Source organism: Mustelus asterias, chromosome 12 (genome assembly GCF_964213995.1).
Source record: "Mustelus asterias chromosome 12, sMusAst1.hap1.1, whole genome shotgun sequence".
Lineage (NCBI taxonomy): Eukaryota > Metazoa > Chordata > Chondrichthyes > Carcharhiniformes > Triakidae > Mustelus > Mustelus asterias.
The window spans coordinates 107,733,482-107,756,284 of record NC_135812.1 but is presented as its reverse complement, the minus strand read 5'-3'; the positions used below and the strand labels follow the sequence as shown (position 1 = coordinate 107,756,284).

Genomic DNA, 22,803 nt, shown 5'->3' with positions numbered 1-22,803 from the left:
GAAGGAGGCGATAGCATAGAGAGGGTACAGAGCAGATTCACCAAGATGTTGTCTGGGATGGAGCATTTGAGCTATAAGGAGAGGCTGGATAAGCTTAGATTGTTTTCTTTAGAGCAGAGAAGGCTGAGGGGGGAACATGATTGAGATGTATAAGATTATGAGGGGTATCGACAGGGTGAATATCTGTTCTCCTTGGTTGAGGGGTCAATTATGAGAGGACATAGTTTTAGGGTGAGGGGCAGGAGATTCAGAGGGGATTTGAAAAAAAAACTTTTTCACTCCAAGGGTTGTAGGAATCTGAAATACATTGCCTGGGAAGATAGTCAAGGCCGAAAACCTTACACCCTTTAAAAAATATTTGGGTGAACACTTGAAATATCATAACATTCAAGGATATGGGACAAGTGCAGGAAAATGGGATCAGCGCAACTTTAGTGGGAGATGTTGACTCGATGGGTCAAAAGGCCTTGTCTGCACTGTTTGACTCTCTGGGTAGGGATTTTACAACCTCACTCATCCCAAAGCCATAAAATCCTGCCCAAGGTCAACTGACCTTCCTATGCTCAGCCCCTCGCCCACTCCAATTCCGGTGGCCAGTAAAATTACGGCCTATGAACTCTAGACTGATGGGACAGTAATTGGCTGGGTTGAATTTGTTCTGTTTTTTCTGTACAGGATGTACCTGGGCAATTTTCCACAATGCCGGAGAGATGCCAGTGTCGTAGCTGTACTGGAACAGCTTGGATTGGGGTGAAGCCACAGAACTATTGCCAGGGCCCATGAAGACTGACGCAAAGTATTTCTTTAACTCTGCCATTTCCTGGGTCCGGATTATTATTTCTTTAGTCTCGTTCTCTAAGAGGTCAATGTTCCCTTTGCCCTCTGACTTCCATTTCATATATTTAAAGAAGCTCTCACTGTCTGTTTTTGTATAACTTGCTTTTTCATCCTCATAGTTTATCTTCTCCCTCTATTATTTTTGGGGATATAAGATTGGAATATTAATATAAATGGGATATAAAAATAGTAAGTTCACAATTGCTGTTAAAACTATAGTTTGCTCTGCACTGATGGACTGAAACCCCATAAAAGCATTAGCTCCTCGAAGCGGTTTTACAAAGAAGAAAAGATAAGAGTTTGTTTACAATATAAAAGTAAGTTAAGTTCTTCTCCTTGTATTTCCCAAAAATTTTAAATGCTCTCTCCACATCACCCCCACTTTCTCCTGGGATCACGCTGTGCAATATTCCCTAATCCAAAGGACAAAGAGGGGAGATCAGGGAATTTTTTAATGAGGCAAGCTGTTATGCTTTGGAATGCGATGCCTGAAATAGTGGTGACAGCAGCTTCAGTAGATAGTCGCTTTCAATGGGAATTGGGATATGCAGAGGCCACAATTTTACGTTGCTTGGGCAGGCGTGTGCCAGAGGCCAGAGTCGGGCTGCGCATCCTGGCGTCAGCGCACATTTCGCTTGGCATGCACGTGAGTCAGAAGTGCACCCGTTGATAATCAAGCTGGCAATTCAGTCCATTATGGGACCAGCTGACCTCAATTTTACGAGGCCTGTCTGCTTTTACAGTTGGCGAGTGGTTCTACTGGCAAGGTGGCCTCTAGGTTTCCACTGCAACTTCAGGCCAGGACGGGATGAAATGTTAGGACTGAAATAACATTTTAAAAGGTGTCTGGGGACTGAGGTTTATGTTTGAATGTGCTGCCGAGATACCCTTTGCAGTGTTTTACCATCATTATTTTTTTATAGGTCTGCAGCTCCCTGAGACAGCTTTGTACTGGTTGAGGGAGCAGATTAGAAGCTCCCTCCCTTTTCTCCGTGTCCACGCTCTTCCCACCCTCCCCGGCAGGCCGGAGCCTTTCCCAGTGCTCAATTCACGCTGGCTGCTCATTAATGGGGCAGCCAGCACGAAATCACATTCCTGGGACACTTGCAGCCACAAGCACATTTTGCCCCTGCTTCTGGGTCCGCCAAGTGCACGCAGTCCAGAAACAGGTCATCCAGACCAACTGGTCCTTAACACTGCTTATGCTCCATACAAACTCCATCCCATCCTTCTTCATATTAACCCTTGCAACATAACCCTTTCTCCTTCACGTGTTTACCGTTTCCCTTAAAAGCAACTATACTATTCACTTCAACCACACCTTCTCATCCTGCGGAACTGCCATGCAGCTGGATTTGTTATCAATGGGCCGAAGGGTCTCTTCTGCACTGTAGAATTCTGTTATGGGAAGTTATCCTTGGGCGAACAGCAGTAGCCATCTTTTGGACGTATTCTTTGACTAAGGACCTGTCTGCCTCCACACACCCAGGAGGGTGTAAAAGATCCCAGAGCACTGATGTGAAGAGCAAGGAAATGTCCTGGCCAAGGTTCATCCCGCAACCAAAACAAATGGATCGAGTCATTTATCTCATTGCTATTTCTGCAAACTTGCTGTGCCCAAATTGGCTCCCACCATTCATACTTACAACAGTATCTACACTTCAGAAATGCTTAAATGATTGCAAAGCACTTTGCTTCATTGCAAGGTTGCGAAAGACATTTTATAAATGCAAGTCTTTCTATTGCCAGCCATCCAATTGGATGCTTGTTGCTCCTGTAAACAATAACAATAACAACATGCGTTTATATAGGTCTCCAAGATAGTAATATGTCCCGGGTTCCTTCACAGGAGCAATTACCACACAGGATTTGAACGCGAGCCAAATGAGATACAAGGACAGGGCCTGGTTAAATAAATTGTTTTTAATACGCTTCTTAAAGGAGAGCGATACACCGAGGCAGGGAATTATATTTTAGGCCACCATTCAGCATACAAGAAATAACTTTTTTTGGATGAACTGAAGTCACAGATGATTATATGCCTAGAGTTAATGTATTATTCAGCACTGCTTGTTGCTGCTGTATTCCACTGAGTTTAGGATTGCTTATAGCTTCATCATCTCCCTCTGGTCTTGCCAAGGCGTCTTCTGAACTCTGCATTGCTGTAGGCGGTTTAGGTTGTAATTTTATAAAGAAAGCTGTCTAGAGAAAAGGTGCAATTTTTGTGCATTAGAAGTCAACCAGTTGTTTCCATGAAATTAGTTAGTCCTAGTTGAACAGACGTGCACAAAAAAAATGATTTTATTCAAAGTAATTACAGATGGCTTCTTTAAATATCACATGGCAGCAGGGTGTTAATGAAACATGCAATGTTTATAACTGAATAGGCAAGGAACACTGCACACCTCTTTCACAATAGCAGCTGCAGGTTTTGCATGAAGTGGCTTGTTTTTATTCTCCGATCTGCCAGAAAAGCAGTAGATCTATTACCAGGCTGTCCTGCCCTTGCACATTGACTTAATACTTTATCAACATGCTGGTTTCAATATGCTGTGTGGTTCCTGGTGTGGTATATTTCCATCGCCACCATCATGCTGTCTGGGCAGGTGCTGAGCAGATGTTTAGCATTTCCCTTCACTGAACAAGGAAATCAGAAAGGAGCCACCCTCGATCAATACCATCCCTTTCTCTCCTACCGATCGGCAGTAATCGCAGGCAGACCAGAGGTCAAATTGCCTCATTAAAGAACTCTGCATCATACAAGGTGGTAATTCAGCCCATCGTGTCTGTGCCAGCTCTCGGAAAGAGCTATCCAGTTGGTTGCATGCGTTTGTTCTATCCCCACAGCTCTACAATTTTTCTTTCAATTATATTTTCTGCTCATGCGTGCGTGAGAACAAAACTAGTAGCGATGAATACAGGCTGGTCGATAATAAATCCAGTTGGGAATTCAGGTGAAGCTTCTTTACCCAGAGTGGTGAGAATAGAAAGACTTGCGTTGCGATGTGACTAGTGTTTTGCAAACACTTAAGTATTTCCAAAGTGTAGTTGCTGCTGTAAAATCGGATGTGTGGCAGACATTTTGGGCACTGCAAATCTGCAGAAATAGCAGAGATAAATGATTAGATAATTTGTTTTGAGTGAGAGATGAATATTGGCCAAGACACCGAGGCGGTGGGGGGGGGGGGGGGCGGAATTTCCCTGCCCTTCTTCAAAACAGTGCTACGGGAGCTTTCACGTCCCCCTGAAGCAGTAGAAAGGGCCTTTGCTCAAAGACACATCCAAACGATAGCCACTGTTACTCCCAAAATAATTTCCCAAATGAAATCACGCAACTCAACAGTTCAGCGGGATAAAGGCGCCACTCTCTGCTGCTGGGACATGCAGGTCAGAATGGCCAAGCATTGCTCACTCACCCACCCAGGCCAAATCAGAACAAACCAGCCATGAATATTTGCCAGGATTTGCAATCAGCGGGAGTAAGAAGAGGCCATTACTTGGTGTTGTCAAGGAGGGCACACAGATGTTAAAAGATTGGCTTGTAGACTGAAATTTGAAACCAGGTCAGTAGAGCTGCCAATTCCCACTAATTAAAATTTCAGTGGGTTTACACAATAGCTGTGCTGCTGGAGTATCATGGTAAGTGAATGTTTTCAACCATTGTGGACTGCACCACACGACCAGGATTCGTTTCTCTGCCAGTCCGCTCTATTCCAATTTTGGTTTCGTATTTAGCCCATATCATTGGTCCGCTGCTTCATTTCCATGGGAGACATGCACAAAATGTCCACTGGTTAAAATTATACACAGCTACATCATTCCTCCACAGCCATACATTGCAGCTGGTGGGGTGGCACAGCAGTTAGCACTGCTGTTTCTCAGTGCCAGAGACCCCGGGTTTGATTCCCGGCTTGGGTCACTGTCTGTGTGGAGTCTGCACGTTCTCCCCGTGTCTGCGTGGGTTTCTTCCCACATCCTGAAAGACGTGCTAGTTAGGTGCATTGACCCGAACAGGCGCTGGACTGCGGCGACTGGGGATTTTCACAGTAACTTCATTGCAGTGTTAATGTAAGCCTTACTTGTGACTAATAAATCAACTTTAACTTTTCTCAATTCCTTTCATTTTTCTTTTCCACTAAATGTTTTCGAAACGGAAATGTAAAATTACTTTGTCACTGTAAGCTGTGGAATCCACAGCTCTCTGAGCATGGAGCCATTTAAATGCTATGTGGACAGTATCGACATTTCTCTTTCTCTCTCTCTCTCTCCCGAGGACTGTGCAATGAGACTCACTCACTCTTTGAATGTTACATTCATAAATCACATGAAATCTTCTTAGAGATACAAGACGGCTAAACCCCAAACACTTCTGCCTCATTTCTCACCTTCTTCACTTCAGAAGATTCAAGCTTGGGGATTGTGATAGCTGCAATGGAATGGTGGCAATTTGCATACCTTTGAATGCACATCAAAATTCAGGTCAGAATATAGTTTATAATGAGACTGTTTAACCTAGCAAGTGAAGGGATGAGGGAAAGAACAACAGGCAATGACAAAAAGAGTGAGTGGTGCAAAGCCAAACGGAAGTTAATTTCATCTCCATCTTCCGCCTGACCAGAGATCTTCCCTTTTTTTCTATTATCCTCCCTTCTGCCACCTCTTCCCCTTCATTTGTTTAACACCTATTACAATTCTAACTTTTCCCAGTCCTACTGAAATGTCATCAACCCAAAGCATTAACCCTGTTCCCCTCTCCCAAGATGTTTCCTGGCCTGAGTACTTCCAGCATTTTCTCTTTTTATTTCAGATTTCCAGCAGTATTTTGCTTTTCATAGAATCCCCACAGTGCAAAAGGAGGCCATTCGGCCCATCAAGTTTACACCGACCACAATGTCACCCAGGTCCTATCCCCATAACCCCACATATTTACCCCGCTAATCCCTCTAACCAGGACACTAAGGGGCAATTTAGCATGGCCAATGCACCTAACCTGCACATCTTTGGACGGTGGGAGGAAACCGGAGCACCTGGAGGAAACCCACGCCGACATGGGGAGAACGTGCAAACTTCACACACTGATCCAGGCCAGGAATCAAACCCAGTCCCTAGAGCTGTGAGGCAGCAGTGCTAACCACTGTGCCACCGAATGGTGTAATCCTGTTTAACGTTGCATCCTGAGCTTCATTTGAAAGTGGGTTAGCAATCCAAATATAGTGGTTAATTAGGAAAGGAAAAGTGATAACATTTCATAGAACCATAGAACATTACAGCACAGAGACAGGCCTTTTGGCCCTTCTTGGCTGTGCCGAACCATTTTTCATAATTCCCAAAGGTCATTTCAAAAGCAACTGAAGGTTATGATTTTAAGGTCCACTTCAGGACTTCAGCTGTTGAAAGTGGAGAAAATAAGGCAGACAAATAATTTGCATTAATATAGCACTGTTTAAATACTCAGAATGACTCAAAGCCCCTTACAGCTAATTAATTACTTTCCAAGTGAAATCACTGTTGTTATACAGACAATCACATTTTTCAGAGACACCTTGCAGTATGTCTCTACAGATCCCTTAAGGTAGAAATGCAGGTAAATTGGCCAGGTGGTCGATAAAGCATACAGGATACTTTACTTTGTTGGCCACATTCTAGATTATAAGAGTAGGAAGGTTATGCTGGATAAACTCAACAGATCTGGCAGCATCTGCGGAGAAAGAAACAGAGTTAATGTTTGGAATCCGTGTGACTCTTCTTCAGAGCTGAATCAGGGTAAAAATGTGGTGGATTCTATAATTGGAGCAGGTGGTGCAAAATAGAATTTGATTTGATTTATTATTGTCACATGTATTAACATACAGTGAAAAGTATTGTTTCTGGCACTCTATGCAGACAAAACATACCGTTCACAGAGAAGGAAAGGAGAGAGTGCAGAATGTAGTGTTACAGTCATAGCTAGGGTGTAGAGAAAGATCAACTTAATGCGAGGTAAGTCCATTCAAAAGTCTGACAGCAGCAGGGAAGAAGCTTTTCTTGAGTCGGTTGGTACGTGACCTCAGACTTTTCTATCTTTTTCCCGATGAAGAAGGTGGAAGAGAGAATGTCCTGGGTGCGTGGGGTCCTTAATTGTGCTGGCAGCTTTGCCGAGGCAGCGGGAATTATAGACAGAGTCAATGAATGGGAGGCTGGTTTGTGTGATGGATTGGGCTACATTCACGACCTTTTGTAGTTCCTCACGGTCTTGGGCAGAGCAGGAGCCATACCAAGCTGTGATACAACCAGAAAGAATGCTTTCTATGATGCATCTGTAAAAGTTGGTGAGAGTCGTAGCTGACATGCCAAATTTCCTTAGTCTTCTGAGAAAGTAGAGGCATTGGTGGGCTTTCTTAACTATAGTGTTGGCATGGGGGGGACCAGGATAGGATGTTGGTGATCTGGACACCTAAACATTTGAAGCTCTCGACCTTTCTACTTTGTCCCTGTTGATGTAGACAGGGGCATGTTCTCCTTTACGCTTCCTGAAGTCGATGACAATTTCCTTCGTTTTGTTGACATTGAGGGAGAGATTATTGTTGCTGCACCAGTTCACCAGATTCTCTATCTCATTCCTGTACTTTGTCTTGTCATTGTTTGAGATCCGACCCACTACGGTGGTGTTGTCAGCAAACGTGAAAATCGAATTGGAGGGGAATTTGGCCGCACAGTCATAGGTGTATACGGAGTATAGTAGGGGGCTGAGAACACAGCCTTGTGGGGCACCGCTGTTGAGGATGATCGTGGAGGAGGTGTTGTTGTCTATCCTTACTGACAGTGGTCTGTGAGTTAGGAAGTTCAGGATCCAGTCACAGAGGGAGGTGCCGAGGCCCAGGCCACGGAGTTTGGAGATGAGTTTCGTGGGAATAATAGTATTGAAGGCTGAGAATGTCGGTGATAAGTGGAAGCTCAGGTGAGATTGCACAAAGATGTCATGGACACAAAACAAAGGAAGTGTTAACGGTGGTAATATGGACTGAAGATGGTGCTGTTAGTGGCATAAAGGTAATATAGCAGAACGTGTGATTAGGAGAACAAAGGTAATTTACAATTCCTTTGTCCAATTACAGCAACCCCTACCCTCACAGTATAAATCTCATCTGATTAAGAGGGACGAGGGATAGGAAGGACACAAATACCATATAAATAAAAGCAAATTACTGCGGATGCTGGAATCTGAAACCAAAAGAGAAAATGCTGGAAAATCTCAGCAGGTCTGGCAGCATCTGTAAGGAGAGAAAAGAGCTGACGTTTGGAGTCCAGATGACCCTTTGTCAGAGGCACAGACAATAGGAGATATTTATACTCTAGGGTGAAGGAATGAAAGACGAGTCATAGCCCGTAAACAAGGGGAAAGGCTGCTAATGGCAGTCCACTGAGAGAATAAAGGGTGTGAATGGCCAAATGGCAGAGAAGCTGAAATCAGAGGGTAAGCTGTGACAGATGAAGATGTTGGGGAGGGGGGAGATGGGTGGGGGAAGAGGTGAAATTGAGAAAAAGGGAGAAAGGGGAAGCAAAGGGGGAATAAAATGGGGGGAAAGAGTGGGGGGGAAATAAAGAAAGACAATAAAGAAATAAAAGGTACAGAATAATTAAAAATTAAATGAAATGAAAACAAAGGGGTGGAGGTGGGGCAGCGCAAATCATCTGAAGTTGTTGAATTCGATGTTGAGACCTGAAGGCTGTAAAGTGCCCAGCCGGAAGATGAGATGCTGTTCCTCCAGTTTGCGTTGAGCTTCACTGGAACATTGCAGCAGGCCAAGGGCAGACATGTGGGCATGGGAGCAGGATCGTGTGTTAAAATGGCAGCAACCGGAAGGTCAGGGTCCTGATTGCGCACAGACCGAAGGTGCTCAGCAAAGCGATCACCCAGTCTACGCTTGGTCTCTGCGATATAGAGGAGACCACATTGGGAGCAGCGAATGCAATAGACCAAATTGAAAGAGGTGTCAGTGGAACGCTGCTTAACCTGGAATGGGTGTTTTGGATCTTGGCCCTTGTTTACGGGCAATGACTCATCTTTCATTCCCTCACCCTACAGTATAAATATCTCCCACTTTCTCTGCCTTTTAGCTTTGACAATGGGTCATCTGGACTCGAAACGTCAGCTCTCCTTACAGATGCTGCCAGACCTGATGAGATTTTCCAGCATTTTCTATTTTGGGCACAAAGGTCATATCCTCAGCATAGTATCTACACACAAAGTAGGAGCTACTTTGAGATGAACATATGCAGGTGTTGCAATGGACTGCAACTCTCCAAGTAGACAGTTGCAGAAATCTGTGCCCTCATTGCTGAAGAGCTCACATATGCAGCACTGCTTGCCATGCCCTGCAGAAAGCTATTACTGTGGCCTTGAACCTCTCCCCTTCGAAGGACCAGCTGCAGACCTTGGTGGCATTTTGCAAATACACATCACTGCAACATTCAGGTCACTGAAGCCCTGTTTGAGAGAGCTGGATAACAATTCAATTCCAGACAGATGTGGCCTCACAGAGACAGAGAGCATTGGTTTTCACCTCCATTGCTGGATTTCCCCAGGTATGTAGTATCATTAGCTACATCCATGTGGCCATGAAGGCACCCAGTGAAGTATATCAACAGGAAGGGCTTCCATTCACTCAACCTTCATCTGGTCTCCAACCACAATAGTTTCCTGCTTGTATGCTCTCGCTTTCCTAGCAACTGCTCCAACTCTTTCACCTTCTGGAGGATACTGCATCTCTTTATTCAACTCTTACAAACATCTTGAGTCGATTCTCATGGACAAGGGAAATTGCTTGAAGAGATGCTATTCACCCTCTACAAGAACCCAAAAGAGAGGCACAGGAGCAATACAACCGCTCACTTGGGCAACTGGTCATTGGCCTTCAGAAGATGTGGGTTCTAGTGCCTGAACTGATTGGATATCACCCTGCAATATCCCCCTACAAGAATCTCACTCAATGCTGCACTCTCCATAATGTGACCCTCCAGAATCGTGAAGAACATGAGACTCTGGAAGCCCACTGCTCATTGGAGGAGGAGGACGTGAAAAAGGAACAGTATGCAGATGGGAAGGATACAGAACACAGGAGGTTTCCAGGCTGCACAAAGAGATGGCTGAGGTCAACAAGGGGCTCAAGGGACTCATCAGGAAACCATTAATGGTGGGGATTATCTCATTCAAGTTCGTTTTAAGTGATGCCTTTCAACTCGGGAGGAACAGCATGTTCTGAAACACACACTGAGCTGCCTGCAATGAAAATGCAGCCTGAAACATGTAATCTCTTTCTGGCAATGAAAGATGACCATCTGCCCATAGGTTTCACTATCATTATTGACAGATTCCTGTCGCCTGCACCACTTCATGACCCTTTTTCAGTCCTGCCATTAATAAAAGTTGGCTCTCACATGTGGTTCATGTGTCAGTATTTACAGGGTGCACAGATATAGTGCATACAGCAGGAAACACCCTCGTGACTCACTCAGTGCTCTTCCCAACATGGCAGCCTCTGTGCTTGGCCACCTTTACATGATGCACTCTTTGTGGCCTCAATGGAAGTGGAGACAGCCTGCTCAAGCTCTACCGACAGCAGAGATGCAGATGGTAGTCATCTTCATTGCCCCCATGAGGACTCCTCCAGAGGCTGCGTACCTGTGTTATTTCAGGGGCAGCCTCCATCACTGGGCCCCACCAAGGTTGCCAATCTCTCCTTGGGGTTTGTAATGCCCATGGCATCCATGGCAGTGATGACATGTCGGTCAGGCACCCTCCATCAGTCTGAGCCCGCTCTCAGGCATTACGGGCCCAGTTCTCCTCCAAGGAAAGAGAGAGAGAGAGCGAGAGAGAAAAAAACACAAGGCACTGCTCTATGGACAGCCGCTTCTATTCATCAGTAGCTGCATGTTTCAGAGCTGGTAGTGCCTCAAGCAGCACTCTGGCTCTGAGCCATTCAGCAGGGTCAGTAAGTGGTCTCAGCACACACCTCTCCCACATTCAGCAATAACCTGCTGAAGCTCCCCAGCTGCTGGACGGTGAATACCCAGAGTCCTATCCTGAGCGGAGGGGTTGCACTCACCTTGCCAGAGTGTATCTGTTCATTGCACTTCTTCCAACAATGGGTCCAAATGCCATTTGCTGTCTATTGCAGCTATCTCCATTCAGGGCCCCTTGTTCTGTGTGGGTAGCCTCATCCTATTTTCCACGGGATGATGATCTCCCACCTCTGCCTCATGGACTGTGGGCGACCTCCAGGTCTGCTGCTGAGAATCAATGGATTGCCCTGCTGTAGGTTCCAGGCCACTCACAATCCCACCTCCCTTTCTGACCCCACCACCACCGCTGCGAAATGACCACCAAGCTCAACTGCAGGCCAATTAAGAAAGTATCCAATGAAAATCCAGGCTAGTGACTGTTTCAAGGCAGGAATTATTCAGGACTCAGAAACAGTCTGGAATTCTGCATCCCACCCCATAAAAAACCTGCCATTAAATTATTTGATATAATTGAGTCGCTATGCTAGGTAACTTTAGTGGATGGCTAAGAATCAACGACATTGATGTGAGACTGGAGTCACATGTAGGCTAGACTGGGTAAGAGTGAGGGGTTTCCTTCCCCACAGGACGAAGTGGGGTCTTAAGACAATTCAACAGTTTTATGGTATTTTTTTTACTGAGACCAACTTTTTTATTTCCAGTTTTTAGGGGGAAAAATTAATTCAAGTTCTCAAATAGTCCATGGTGTGATTGCAAACTTGGATTCTCCGGATTACTAGCCCAGTGCAAGGTAATAACTGCACCAGTAATTAAATAAACCATCTCTCCTCTGCTATAACACTCAGCTGAGAGAGTGGGAGCTGTCCAGCAGCACAAGCTGCTGAAACAACTGTCACTTTAAGCATGCAGCATGTGTCACGGCCCAGCCCCTCACAACATTAATAATATAAATGAAAGAAAGGCACTGGCATCTACATTTAAACAGAGAGAGAGAGAGAGAGAGAGATCAATGCACAAAGCCAGGAGCAAACCTGGAGCCAACAAATCTAGCTGCTGTGGATTAAAATAACTCTGCTTTTCTTTCATCTGCTAAAATATTGATGAAAGTAATTAAGAGCGAAATCCCAGGCGTTGGAGGATGGCTGAAGCATCAATAGCCACTTGGAAAGAAAAAAAGTCCTTGTCGAAAGGAGCCTGTTCCAGAAACACAAATTAGCCAGTTAAAGGTGCCAGAGGACAACAAGTTGCATTCATGTAGAGCCTTTGACTCAGTTAAACATGTCAAGGCACTTCAGAAATGTGTTATCAAAAACGTGACACTGAAGCACATAAGGAGATACTCGGGCAGGTGACCAAAAAACTCGGCCAAAAGGGTAGGTTTTATAGGAAAGGAGGAGAGAGAGATGGAGAGGTTTAGAGAGGGAATTCAAAGGGGCATCGTTGAATGTTTAATATTCAGTAGTTAATATTTAAGGCAGGAATAATCGTTTTATTGTAAATTTTTATCAAATCAGCAAATATCAACAGTTCTTGGGCCAGACTCGTTCATTATTTTTTATACAATTTGAATTTATCAATTTTATAGATCATAGAATGGTTACAGCATAGAAGGGAGGCCATTCAGCCTGTTGATCCAGTACAAGCATCCGCATGATTGTCTAACTCAACTAGTTTCACACTCCAGCCCTTTCACCGCAACCATGGAAATCTTTTCTCTTCAGGTGTTTATCCAATTCCCTTTTGAAAGCCACAACTGAATCTGCTTCCATCACACTCTCGGGCAGCGCATTCCAGATCCAAAACACTTGCAGCGTAAAAATGTTTTTCCTCGTGTTTTCTTTGTTTTTTCCCCCCAAGACATCTTAAACCTGTGTCTTCCGATTCTCGATCTTTGCGGCAATGGGAACAGTTTCAGGAGGAAACAGGAGGCAGGCGGGAGCGGTGATTGGAGGGGGAAGAGGCGGAGGGGAGATCGGGGGAGAGGCGGAGGGGAGATCGGGGGAGAGGCGGAGGGGCGATCGGGGAAAAGACGGAGGGGCGATCGGGGAAGAGACGGAGGGGCGATCGGGGAAGAGACGGAGGGGCGATCGGGGAAGAGACGGAGGGGCGATCGGGGAAGAGACGGAGGGGCGATCGGGGAAGAGACGGAGGGGCGATCGGGGAAGAGACGGAGGGGCGATCGGGGAAGAGACGGAGGGGCGATCGGGGAAGAGACGGAGGGGCGATCGGGGAAGAGACGGAGGGGCGATCGGGGAAGAGACGGAGGGGCGATCGGGGAAGAGACGGTGGGGCGATCGGGGTAGAGACGGAGGGGCGATCGGGGAAGAGACGGAGGGGCGATCGGGGAAGAGACGGAGGGGCGATCGGGGAAGAGACGGAGGGGCGATCGGGGAAGAGACGGAGGGGCGATCGGGGAAGAGACGGAGGGGCGATCGGGGAAGAGACGGAGGGGCGATCGGGGAAGAGACGGAGGGGCGATCGGGGAAGAGACGGAGGGGCGATCGGGGAAGAGACGGAGGGGCGATCGGGGAAGAGACGGAGGGGCGATCGGGGAAGAGACGGAGGGGCGATCGGGGAAGAGACGGAGGGGCGATCGGGGAAGAGACGGAGGGGCGATCGGGGAAGAGACGGAGGGGCGATCGGGGAAGAGACGGAGGGGCGATCGGGGAAGAGACGGAGGGGCGATCGGGGAAGAGACGGAGGGGCGATCGGGGAAGAGACGGAGGGGCGATCGGGGAAGAGACGGAGGGGCGATCGGGGAAGAGACGGAGGGGCGATCGGGGAAGAGACGGAGGGGCGATCGGGGAAGAGACGGAGGGGCGATCGGGGAAGAGACGGAGGGGCGATCGGGGAAGAGACGGAGGGGCGATCGGGGAAGAGACGGAGGGGCGATCGGGGAAGAGACGGAGGGGCGATCGGGGAAGAGACGGAGGGGCGATCGGGGAAGAGACGGAGGGGCGATCGGGGAAGAGACGGAGGGGCGATCGGGGAAGAGACGGAGGGGCGATCGGGGAAGAGACGGAGGGGCGATCGGGGAAGAGACGGAGGGGCGATCGGGGAAGAGACGGAGGGGCGATCGGGGAAGAGACGGAGGGGCGATCGGGGAAGAGACGGAGGGGCGATCGGGGAAGAGACGGAGGGGCGATCGGGGAAGAGACGGAGGGGCGATCGGGGAAGAGACGGAGGGGCGATCGGGGAAGAGACGGAGGGGCGATCGGGGAAGAGACGGAGGGGCGATTGGGGAAGAGACGGAGGGGCGATCGGGGAAGAGACGGAGGGGCGATCGGGGAAGAGACGGAGGGGCGATCGGGGAAGAGACGGAGGGGCGATCGGGAAGAGACGGAGGGGCGATCGGGGAAGAGACGGAGGGGCGATCGGGGAAGAGACGGAGGGGCGATCGGGGAAGAGACGGAGGGGCGATCGGGGAAGAGACGGAGGGGCGATTGGGAGGGGGGAGACAGAGGGGCGATTGGGAGGGGGGAAAATGGAGCAGCGATTGGGAGGGGGGAGATGGAAGGATGTTTTGGGGGGGGGAGATTGGGGGGAGAGAGAGGGGCAATTGAGGGGTGGAAGGAATGGAGATTGGGGGGGGGGGGGGAGTTGGGGGTGTGGGTGGTATTTGAGGGGAGGGGTTTGGGTGTGTGGTTTGGGAAAGGGGGGGCTGGAGGGTGTCTGGGGTTTTGGGGAGAGCGATGGGGGAGTTGCAGGGTGGTGGAGGGGAGGGTACAGTTTGGGGGGGGGGGCTGTGGGGTGTTTGTTGGAGGGGGTTTGTCTTTCTCTCGCTCACCGTCCGCCGCCGAGTCCAGCTTCAGCTGCCGCTCCCCGAATGAGAGCTCCCCGCCCGCCTCCGGGCTGGGCTCCGGCTCGCCACCCGTCGCCATTCCCCAGCCGCTCCGCTCCGGCCGCCGAGGTTGAGACTGACAACTAGGCCGCGTCGCCCTGGTAACCGCTTCCGTCCCGCGGGCTCCGGGCGGCAGTGCGGCCCCGCACAGAGGTTCCGGCCTCCGGGCTGAACAATCCCTGACTGCAGCCTCTGTGCCCAGGGGCAGCCGGCAGCACAGCCACTCTCACCCCTTCCAGCAGCTTTCTACCTGATATCATGAGAGTATCAGCTCCATCAGGAGTAAATGTTTGTCAGGGTTCAGATTGGGATGTGATTTCTGGTGAAGCTTTCTGCAAGAACTGGTCAATGTGATCAGGTTTACAAAGAAAGAGTTGCATTTGGATAGCACCTTTCCTGGGGGAGGCGATGGCCTAGTGGTATTATAACTGGATTATTAATCCAGAAACTCAGCTAATGTTCTGGGGACCCGGGTCCGAATCCCGCCACGGCAGATGGTGGAATTTGAATGCAATAAAAAATATCTGGAATTAAGAATCTGCTGATGACCCATTGTCGATTGTCGGAAAAACCCATCTGCGTCACTCATGTTGCCTGGTATGGAGGGTCTTAGCTATGAGGAGAGATTGGGTAAACTGGGGTTGTTCTCCCTGGAAAGACGGAGAATGAGGGGAGATCTAATAGAGGTATACAAGATTATGAAAGGGATAGATAGGGTGAACAGTGGGAAGCTTTTTCCCAGGTCGGAGGTGACGATCACGAGGGGTCACGGGCTCAAGCTGAGAGGGGCGAAGTATAACTCAGACATCAGAGGGATGTTTTTTACACAGAGGGTGGTGGGGGCCTGGAATGCGCTGCCAAGTAGGGTGGTGGAGGCGGGCACGCTGACATCGTTTAAGACTTACCTGGATAGTCACATGAGCAGTCTGGGAATGGAGGGATACAAACGATTGGTCTAGTTGGGGCGGCACGGTAGCACAGTGGTTAGCACTGCTGCTTCACAGCTCCAGGGTCCAGGGTTCGATTCCCGGCTCGGGTCACTGTCTGTGTGGAGTTTGCACATTCTCCTCGTGTCTGCGTGGGTTTCCTCCGGGTGCTCCGGTTTCCTCCCACAGTCCAAAGATGTGCGGGTTAGGTTGATTGGCCAGGTTAAAAAAAAAAAAAAATTGCCCCTTAGAGTCCTGGGTTGCGTAGGTTAGAGGGATTAGCGGGTAAAATATGTGGGGGTAGGGCCTGGGTGGGATTGTGGTCGGTGCAGACTCGATGGGCCGAATGGCCTCCTTCTGCACTGTAGGATTTCTATGACCAAGGAGCAGCACAGGCTTAAAAGGCCGAAGGGCCTGTTTTCCTGTGCTGTACTGTTCTTTGTTCTTCGTTCTTTGTTATTAACTGAGTAAGTCCTGCCCTGGTTCAATCTACCAAAAAGCATTACCTCGCATTTGTCTAAATTAAACTCCATCTGCCATTCGTCAGCTCACTGGCCCAATTGATCAAGATCCCGCTGTAATTGAAGATAACTTTCTTCACTGTCCACTATGCCACCAATCTCAGTGTCATCTGCAAACTTACTTACTATGTCTCCTATATTCTCATCCAAATCATTAATATAAATGACAAATAACAGTGGACCCAGCACTGATCCCTGAGGCACACCACTGGTCACAGGCCTCCAATTTAAAAAACAACCCTTTACAATCACCCTCTGGCTCTGTCATCAAGCCAATTTTGTTTCGATTAAACTACCTCACCCTGGATCCCGTGAGATTTAACCTTATGCAACAACCTACCATGCGGTACCTTGTCAAAGGCCTTGCTAAAGTCCATGTAGACAACATCAACTGCACTGCCCTCATCTACCTTCTTGGTTACCCCTTCAAAAAACGCAATCAAATTTGTGAGACATGATTTTCCACTCACAAAGCTATGCTGACTGTCTCTAATCAGTCATTGCGTCTCTAAATGCCTGTAGATCCTGTCTCTCAAAATACCTTCCAACAACTTACCCACCACAGATGTGAGGCTCACCGGCCTGTAGTTCCCAGGCTTTTCCTTGCAGCCCTTTTTAAACAAAGGCACAACATTTGCCACCCTCCAATCTTCAGGCACCTCACCCATGACTATCGATGATTCAAATATCTCGGCTAGGGAACCCGCAATTTCCTCCCTAGCCTCCCACAATGTCCTGGGATACACTTGACATCAGGTCCCGGGGATTTATCTACCTTAATGCGCTTTAAGACTTCCAGCACCTCCTTCTCTGTAATATGAACACTCCTCAAGGCATCACTATTTATTTCCCCAAGTTCCCTAACATCCATGCTTTTCTCAACAGTAAATACTGATGAGAAATATTCATTTAGGATCTCACCCATCTCTTGTGGATCCGCACACACATGACCTTGTTGATCCTTAAGAGGCCCTACTCTCTCCCTTCTTACTCTTTTGCCCTTTATGTATTTGTAGAAGCTCTTTGGATTCTCCTTTGCCTTATCTGCCAAAACAATCTTGTGTCCCCTTTTTGCCCTCCTGATTTCTCTTTTAACTCAACTCTGACACCCCCTATACTCTTCAAGGGATCACTTGATCCTAGCTGCCTATGCATGTCATGTGCCTCTTTCTTCTTCTTGACCAGGGCCTCAATATCCCAAGTCATCCAGGATTCCCTACTTCTGCCAACCTTGCTCTTCACTCTAAGAGGAATATGCTTACCCTGAACCCTGGTTAACACACTTTTGAAAGCCTCCCACTTACCAGATGTTCCTTTGCCTTCCCACAGACTCCCCCAATTAACTTTTGAAAGTTCCTGCCTGATACTATCAAAATTGGCCTTGCCCCAATTTAGAATTTTAACTTTTGGACCAGACCTATTATTCTCCATAGCTATCTTAAAACTAATAGAATTATGGTCACTCGTCCCAAAGTGATCCCTCACTAACACTTCTGTCACCTCCCCTTCATTATTTCCCAAGAGGAGGTCAAGTTTTGTCCCCTCTCTAGTTGGGCCATCCACATACTGAATGAGAAATTCCTCCTGAATACACTCAACAAATTTCTCTCCATCCAACCTTCTGATACTATGGCTGTCCCAGTCAATGTTGGGAAAGTTAAAGTCTCTGACTATTACCACCCTATATTTCTTGGAGCTATCTGTAATCTCCTTACCTATTTGCTTCTCAATTCCCCACCAACTATTTGGGGGCCTATAGTACAGCCCTATCAAAGTGATTTCCCCCTTCTTATTTCTCAGTTGTACCCATATAGACTCAGTGGCCGAACCCTCGGATATATCCCCTCTCAGTACGGTCGTGATGTTTTCCCTGTTCAAAAGTGCAACTCCCCCTCCTCTCTTACCTCCTGTTCTATCTTTCCTATAGCATTTGTACCCTGGAACATTGAGCTGCCAGTCCTGTCTCTCCCTTAGCCATGTTTCAGTAATTGCTATAATATCCCAGTCCCACGTACCAATCCATGCCCTGAGTTCATCTGCTTTGCCCATCAGGCCTCTTGCATTGAAATAAATGCAGCTTTATCTGGACTTCCCTTGCTCTCTGTCTTGTCTTTGCCTGATCTGTCTGGGACTAGGGTTTCTGATATTGCCTTTACTACTTAATGTGCTCTGTTTAACTTCTGTGCTGTCCTCAACATTCTCTTCTATCTCCCCACTGCTTTGGATCCCACACCCCTGCCAAACTAGTTTAAACCCTCCCGAGTGGCTCCCCGCCAGGATGTTAGTCCCCCTCCAGTTCAGGACCTAAACACTGGACCTAAATACCGCAGGTAAATAGTCCAAACCTCTGTGAGGAGTTAATCTTCAAAACATGTTGGTCCTGAAACCAAGTCAATACTGCGTAAAAGCACACGGCCAATCCACCTAACCAGCCAATCCACCTAACCAGCCAATCCACCTAACCAGCCAATCCACCTAACCAGCACGTCATTCGGACTGTGGGAGGAAACCGGAGCACCCGGAGGAAACCCACACAAACACGGGGAGAATGTGCAGACTCCACACAGACAGTGACCCAAGCCAGGATTCGAACCCAGGTCTCTGGCGCTGTGAGGCATCAGTGCTAACCACCGTGCCTCCCTAAAAGGATGGACAATAAATGTTGGCCCAGCGACACCCACATCCTATGAAAGAATAAAAAATGGACCAGAGCATTCGGAGGAAACCCACACAGACACGGGGAGAACGTGCAGATTCCACACAGACAGTGACCCAAGGCCGGAATTGAACCTGGGTCCCTGGGGCTGTGATACAGCAGCACTAACCACTGTGCCACCGTGCAGCCCAGAAATTTGGGAACTCCCATATGATAATCATCTGTGGGGGTGTGATTCTGAGGAGAAATTCGCAAACACTAACATTGTGTGCTAATGAGATCATTGTAACTTTAAGTATACTTTGTCATCTGTATTCATCATAGATCCTGTGCACAATTTGTTGATCCAAAAGGGGGAGTAATCCATTCCTTCTATATTTAATCATTTTTTTTCTTTGTTGTTGAAACTAATTAGGGGTTCTGTGACTCTGTTCCTCCATGTGCGAGGTACCAGAGGATTGGAGAGTAGCTATGAGCAACACGGTGGCACAGTAGTTAGCACTGCTGCCTCACAGCGCCAGGGACCCGGGTTCAACTCCTGACTTGGGTCACTGCTTGTGCGTGTCTGCGTGAGTTTCCTTCGGGTGCTCCGGTTTCCTCCCACAGTCCGAAAGACGTGCTGCTTAGGTGCATTGGCCATGCTAAATTCTTGCCGAACAGGCGCCGGAGTGTGGCAACTAGGGGATTTTCACAGTAACTTCATTGCAGTGTTAATGTAATGGCATGCTGGCCTTCATCGGTCAGGGCATTGAGTATAGGAATTGGAAAATCATGTTGCAGCTGTATAAGACTTTAGTTAGGCCGCATTTGGAGTATTCTGTCCAATTCTGGTCACCACACTACCGGAAGGATGTTGACGCATTGGAAAGGGTGCAGGAGAGAGTTATCAGGATGTTGCCTGGTTTGGAGGATATGGACTATGAAGAAAGGTTGATCAAACTTGGATTGTTTTCATTGGAACGTCAGAGGATGAGGGAGGATCAGATAGATGTTTACAAGATTCCGACAGGCTTGGATAGAGTGGATAGTCAGATTCTTTTTCCCAGGGTTGAAGGGTCAATTACTCGGGGGCGAAGGTTGAAAGTGAGATGGAGAAAGTTTAAAAGAGATGTAAGGATCAAGTTTTTCCACACAGAGGGTGGTGAATACCTGGAACACACTGCCGGAGGAGGTGGTGGAAGCAGATTCTATAACAACGTTTAAGAGACATTGGGTAGATACAGGACTAGGCAGGGAATAGAGGGATATGGACCATATAGAGGCAAGAAAATATTCGATTAGGGAGGCAAAAACAGAAAATGCTGGAAAATCTCAGCAAGTCTGACAGCATCTGTGGAGAGAGAATAGAGCCAACGGTTTGAGTCTCGATGACCCTTCATCAGAGCCATCTAGGGTCATCCAGACTCGAAACATTGGCTCTATTCTCCCTCCACAGATGCTGCCAGACCTGCTGAGATTTTCCAGCATTTTCCGTTTTTGCTTCAGATTCCAGCATCCGCAGTATTTTCCTTTTAGATTAGAGAGGCATCTGTGTTGGCACAGACTTGGTGGGCCGAAGGGCCTGTTCCTGTGCGGTACTGTTCTTTGTTCCACAAGAGCACAGACTCCAGGTTGCTTCTTTTCGAACATTTATCACTGAACTAACACCAGTCCCGCGTTACACAGATTGATTATTTATCTCATTGCACTTTGTGGGGCTTTGACAAAGTATTGGTTGCACATTAGAAAGTAATTCATGGCTGCTCTTGAAGTGTGTTGGGAAAGTGAAAAGCTTTATATAAATGCACATCCTTCTGCCAGTTAATGGTATGATTCATTCTTGTCAAGGAAGTGTCGAACTGTGACTGGGGCCTTGCATTCTTCCATTTGACTGCTGCGCTCCTGCCTCAACTCATCTGCTGCTGAAATCCTCACACAGGACCTCATCACTTCTGAACTTGACTATTCCAAGACACTCCTGGCTGGTCTCCCATATTTTACCCCCCACAGGCTTCGGGTCATGCCCTGTGCTAACCTGCAGCAAGTCCTGTTTCCCTGTCACCCTTGTGTTCACTTGATTCCCAAGTAAGCAACAATTCAATTTTAAAATTCTGCTTTCAAAGCCCTCCCCTCCCCCTATGTCTTACCCCTCCCTTTCTTTATAACCTCCTTCAGTCCAACAACCCTCTGAGATTTCTGCGCTCCTCTAATTCTGATTTTGATTTGATTTGAATTATTGTTGTCACATGTAATTAACACACAGTGAAAAGTGTTGTTTCTTGCGCGCTATACAGACAAAACATACCGTTCATACAGAAGGAAAGGAGAGAGTGCAGAATGTAGTGTTACAGTCATAGCTAGGGTGCAGAGAAAGATCAACTTAATGCAAGGGAAGTCCATTCAGCAGCAGGGAAGAAGCTGTTCTTGAGTCGGTTGGTACGTGACCTCAGATTTTTGTATCTTTTTCCCAACGGAAGAAGGTGGAAGAGAGAATGTCTGGGGTGCATGGGGTCCTTAATTATGCTGGCTGCTTTGCCGAGGCAGTGGGAGGTGTAGACAGAGTCAATGGATGTGGAGGCGTGATGGACTGGGCTAGATTCACAACCTTTTGTAGTCCTTTGCGGTCTTGGGCAGAGCAGGAGCCATACCAAGCTGTGATACAACTAGAAAGAATGCTTTTTATGATGCATCTGTAAAAGTTGGTGAGAGTCGTAGCTGACATGCCAAATTTCCTTAGTCTTCTGAGAAAGTAGAGGCGTTGGTGGGGCTTTCTTAACTATAGTGTCAGCAGGTTATTGTCCTCTTGAACAACCCCAGTTTTAATCATTTCTCTGCTGTTCAGCTGTGTCTTCAGCTGCCTGTGCTCCAAGCTCTGGAATTGCTTCCTTGAATCATTCCACTTCTCTCTCTCTCCCCCTTAACACGCTCCTTAAAACTGACCTGGCTTTTGATCATGTGATCTAATATTTCCCTGTGCGAATCAATATGAAAGTTTACCTTGGACTGAGGCACAATGGAAGGTTTAATGACAATGATTCCTGGGATGGCAGGTCTGTCATATGAGGAGAGACTAAGTCGGTTAGGATTATATTCACTGGAGTTTAGAAGAGTGAGAGGGGATCTCATAGAAACTTATAAAATTCTAACAGGGTTAGACAGGGTAGATTCAGAAAGAGTATTCCCAATGGTGGGGAAGTCCAGAACTAGGGATCATAGCTTGAGGATTACCTTTTAGAACAGAGGTGAGGAGAAATTTCTTCACCCAGAGGGTGGTGAATGTGTGGAATTCACCCCCACAGAAAGTACTTGAGGCCAAAACGTTGTCTGAAGGGATCAAAGGATATGGGTGGAAAGGGGGATCAGGATATTGAATTCAATGATCAGCCATGATCAAAATGAATGGCAGAGCAGGCTCGAAGGGCCGAATGACCTCCTCCTGCTCCTAGTTTCTATGTTTAACGGTGCTATCACATTACAAGTTGTTGTTGTTGTTGCTAACCAATGGTATTAGCTACACCAGTGAGCTGTGGAGGGAAGCTGAGTGATTTTACATCCCAAAATCACAATTACTGCCAATCAACATCTAAATTCCTCAGCTGTAGCTAAGTAGGATTAGTGTCTTTACCAGGGAGGGTGTACGGCCATGTCATCCCTTTATGTGATTCCTCAGTAATTGTGTTTGAGATTCTCAAGCAGAGAGTTGGACACTTGGCTGATCATGAGCATTAATTAAGTGGTTGACAATTTGTTTATTTCCCTCCATGGTGCAGGACGGAGGAAGCTGTGCACCATTTCTTTGTCCCAGTACATGTCGAGAGTTAGTGAGATGCTGATATCTTTTTCTCAATAATTTATCAGTGCTGTCAGCATTCGAACAATGTTGGAGATGACACAAGAAGTCAGGAAAACTGGCGATAATTATCAACCTGTTTGGAAAGCTGTGGCTAGATATAATTTGAATAAGGGGCTCAGAGAGGGAAAAAAAACTTGCATTTAATTAGCATATTTCGCTTCTTCAGGACATCAGGAAAAGCCGTAAAA

The 22,803-nt window shown here is 47.4% G+C and overlaps 1 long non-coding RNA gene across 3 annotated transcripts; it reads right to left on the bottom strand.

Moving 5' to 3' along the window:
* Window positions 1-2,807: 2,807 nt before the first annotated feature.
* On the bottom strand, window positions 2,808-14,772 carry LOC144501991 (uncharacterized). 3 transcript variants are annotated; one of them, XR_013499237.1, is made up of 2 exons: window positions 14,627-14,762; window positions 2,808-3,039 (listed from the first exon to the last, which is right to left on the bottom strand). It is a non-coding gene; the product is annotated as an uncharacterized LOC144501991 (long non-coding RNA). The 3 variants fall into 3 exon arrangements; XR_013499236.1 differs by having other exon boundaries at window positions 2,808-3,035; XR_013499238.1 differs by lacking the exon at window positions 2,808-3,039 and adding an exon at window positions 3,121-3,934 and having other exon boundaries at window positions 14,627-14,772.
* Between the last annotated feature and the right edge of the window lie 8,031 nt (window positions 14,773-22,803).